The following is a 4,707-nucleotide window of genomic DNA, read 5'->3' on the forward strand; positions in this document are numbered from 1 at the left end:
GACAGTGGAGATTGAGACGCACCTATTCGCAAGTACTATTTATCGTAGAGGTTTTGTTTTGTAAATTTTAGAACATAAAAGTGGATACCTAAAAAGGGAAATCGTGTAATGTGTATGAGAAAGCTTTATTTCATGAATAAGTAGTCAGAATAATGTCCACGTCTAATATTTAATATTAATACTAAATGTTTCCTGAGCGATGAAAATGTCTAGTCCCTTTCACCTTCATTACTTTAGAAGTGCACATCTTATGCACTACTAATACACGCTCAATGATTTTGTAAGACCTTTCCAATTCCAATCACTTATGTTCGACGATCTAGGCCTCCAATTAATCAGGAAACACTTGAAGTCAGCGTCGGAACGCTACGTCAATATAGCGATGTGATAACTACGTAGGAAAAACAAAAACAAAACACAGGTGGTGGTACACTTTTCTCGATTAAGAAATTGTGGGAACATGGTTTTTGTTTTTATAAGAACGTTGATGATTATTAGATTGTCATTAGGTCATTAGATGAACATTTTCCATCTGGTGGTTACCGGAGCCCGTAAAACAACATATTACGAAGTAATTGCTTACCTTACCACCTCATTCTCAACATGAAGTGGAAAAGTCAAATGTCATTAATTAAGTTAAATACGACGACTGCATACATCAACTCTCTTCAAACTAGTAAGTCAGAAGAGATTTCATTACTGTAATAAATCAGAAGTATATATCGACGCTTGAAAGAAAAAACATGACAATAACTGCTTTGTACATAAATGATAGGCAATAACCATATTCGATGCGCAAAAAAAATATATTTCTAGGTCTATTAAAATCATTTCAATCCTACAGCTACTAGCTAGATTCTACTACAGCTAGATTCGTTAAAATCAATTTTGTTTTCAGGTAATTCAACTTTAAATTAGTCTAATGTAAAGTTCACGCATTGTCGCTTAGTCACGTTTGCCTTTCAAGCGTCGATATGTATATATAGATAAATTATTTAGCGAAAATGGAGAATATCAACAAAAGTTTAATATTTTCAAAATGTAATCGTGTACGTTGCAGCGATCGCTATATGAATACTCGATGTTTGCCAGCACTCGGCTGTAGGTGGTCGATATTTTCGTCGTAAAAGAAAAAAAACAGTCGAGCCGCCCACCACTCTATGCCAGAAACATTCGGTTCGCTGACTAAAACATGATGGTATTCAATGAGTAACCCTTTGCGCAATGCGTGTGACCTTCTTTTGCACAGAATTCCTGCATTTACGAGTAGGACCATAATTTTCACATCAGTTCTGTTGTGTGAAATAATTATTTGATTCGTTTTGCGTTTTAAAACGCTTCGGTGCTTAATAACTAAAATGTCTGTTGTCATGTAGGTAACTTGTACGATTATGGGGCTTTATTGATTATGCATTTAACACGTGCAGAATATTTTCTTCCTTCATTCAGGGTTTTTTCTTGTATTATTTCAGGTTTTATTTTAAAAAAATGTTATTAAAATTTAAATTGAAAAAATATAGCAAAATAAGTGGGGAAAAATGTCAAGATACCTTCAAAAGTATTAAAAGAAAGTTCAGAAAGGTGTATTTTTCTCATTTTTTGCTAGTTGTTTTATTATTTATGTTGTGTATATTGTTGTGCCTACTTCAAACGAAATTTGAAAAGAGTCCTGAGAGATTAACAACATTTCTGTATAGTTTAATATGTTAGGTACTAATGTTTGGCCTGAACGACGGAACCTAATTGCTCTATTACGGCTTACCTTCGATTTCAGTAAACTACTAAAGACTAATTATCATTATTCCCCATTTCAAACATTTAGTTTAATTAATCTGGAATAAAGAAAAATAAAATTATACACATAAACAAGCTATTTACAAATGCCGCGATGTAATTTGATGCGATCTCGTGAATGTGAAGTGTGTTTAATATAGACCTGTGTTCTTATTAATATCCCACTCACCTAGAAACAACTGGCACCGCATAATTCTACCTGTGCAACACGTGTGTGGGCAACGGCTCCAAAATAGCTCGGGAAAACGAAAACATGTTATAATTTTTTCATTTGTTTGTTCGATTCAATATATCTGAACGTAGCTAATTTTTAGAGACAGATAAAATCAGACATTTCAATTCGCCTTTCTTATGACAGTAACGATATACATATACGTTTTGTTTCCCTAACAAGAGACAAACCCGCAAAATTATAATTTGCGTAATTACTGGTGTTAGGACATCTTGTGAGTCCGCACGGATAGATACCATCACCCCGCCTATTTTTCTGCCGTGAAGCAGTAATGCGTTTCGGTTTGAAGGGTGGGGCAGCCGTTGTAACTATACTGAGACCTTATACCTGAGAACTTATATTTCAAGGTGGGTGCCGCATTTACACTTAACACCAGGTGGGCTGTGAGCTCGTCCACCCTCCTAAGCAATAAAACAAAGTGTGATTTTAAAACAAATGAACCAAGAATGAGCATTTTTATTACTATTTAAATAAAATATAGACACATTAGAAGAATACGATGGGTCGTTGCATACGACAACAAAAGAAAACTGGGTTTGAGCCAATTATCATGTCATGGTTTACGCGGGTGATTAATCAATTGCGTAATTGTTGACAATAAATTATATGATAATAAACTATAACTATAAATAACTATAGCTATATTGTATTTTTATATAAAAATAACTATCTATAAGTTCATTAACGTATGCAAAGTAAGTTTGACGAAAATAGTTTAAAATATTCGTCTACGAACGTTGTAGAGACATTTTCATTAATTCAAAGATTGAAGACTAGCTAGCGATCACGGAGTATTAACTCAGTGACTGAGTATTAACTCAGTGATTGCATGAACAGTCCAGTGTTAGGTTAGGTTACATTGCGGGCACTAGGATCTGTTAACGACGGCGGCGAAATTTACTTGGTTGTCATTTTGCGTCCGACTAAAAAAAATAGTTTCCTGCATTATAACAAAAAAGCCTTTGAGAACCATGATATTCTTGTAAATTTTAATAAATAAGAAATTTTGTACTTAATTAGCATATTTTAACCACGAAGTAGGATATGCATTATTCACGTCCAAAAAGTTTATATTTCAACAAAATTTTATATTGTTTTTATGAAATTACGCTCGAGAACTTTGTTCAATTTATGTAGGTACTACACATTAAGACAGGTGCACTTCTGATAAATATTAGATTTTAGACATTATCACAACTTTCTGTAACAATAAAATCACACACACCCTTTATTCCTCGCTATTTTCATATTCAGAGTTTCCTGAGCCCTATTCCTTCTTCACAAATTTGAACAAGTCCTCAGCGGTAGACTGCTGCTGAGTTCATCTGTTCCTCTGGACTGATGGTGTGTGCCTTTAATGTGGGCCTAAATGTAGTAAAATGCACCAAGGAACTTCGCTGTTAGGTTTTTCTATCATAAATGTAAGCGGTTTTGAGGCTTAGAATCTGCGGTATTCCTCTTCGTTTTGGCTTTGCTTGGCTTTGGTTAAGCTCGTAAGCTTCCGTCCGTTTCCCCTGGCGCTCATATACATGGTGTACAGAAAGCTTTCCTGAAGTCAAATTAAGTATAACAACTACCCACGAAAAACAATATTTACTAAGTTAGGCACAATTACTTGGCGTTTTAGCAGATTCATATTTCGTAAATCGGCAATGAAATGTAGAGGCAGCTGATCGATGCGCACCATTTGGGTGGACGAGCTCACCGCCCACCTGGTTTTAAGTGGTTACTGTGGTTACTGGAGCCCATAGACATCTACAACGTTAATGCGCCACCCACCTTGAGATATAAGTTCTAAGGTCGCAGTATAGTTACAACGGCTGCCCCACCCTTCAAACCGAAACGCATTTCTGCTTCACGGTAGATACAGACAGGGCGGTGGTACCTACCCGTGCGGAATCTCAAGAGGTCCTACCACCAGTAGGTAATTACACAAAAAAGTGTTTTTGTGTTTTTGTTTAAGTTTTATATTTAATTGTGTTTAAATATGTTATTTTTATTTTGTTTTTTACTTAATAGCCGACTTAACCTAATAGGTATATGGCTCTAATAAAGAATATAATAATAATAATTATTAACAAATTACAATATGGAATGGGGTGTTAAAGAAAATAGGATTGTCAAAATGGGTATGGAGCCGTATGTGGTGAGCTCGTCTACACATCAAGCAATAAACAAAAAAACTTAAAATAATTTAAAGTAATTTGATAATGAACACGAAAAAATATGTGAAATGGGACAAAATCGAAAGAAGTTTTTAAAATAATATACGTGTTCCAAATTCAAAGTAGGTAATTAAAAAGTTGAAAAAAAGAAAAGTTTTCATGTAGCCAACAGTGTTTATGGCCAGACTAGTTATATGTATTTTTTTTAAAACAAACATAGTACAGTGTAATTTTCGATGAGGAAAAATGACACCGAGCTTAAAATGGCTTGCGTAAATTTTTGTTTGCATATGCATTATTTGAAGCAACAAGTCTGATCGCATAAACTTGCAGTCATCTCGCTGATCCAGTAATAACTACACTACAGAGACGTATTCAGTAGAAAATGAAAATGTTTGATTATTCCCATCCCATCCTCATCACCACTTTCATATATGGATTAAAACATTTAATTAATTAATAAGCATTATTTAATATCAGCGCGCACTTAACCGAACACTTAGGAAAAAGACAAGA

This window comes from Bombyx mori, chromosome 1, assembly GCF_030269925.1.
Source record: "Bombyx mori chromosome 1, ASM3026992v2".
Taxonomy (NCBI): domain Eukaryota; kingdom Metazoa; phylum Arthropoda; class Insecta; order Lepidoptera; family Bombycidae; genus Bombyx; species Bombyx mori.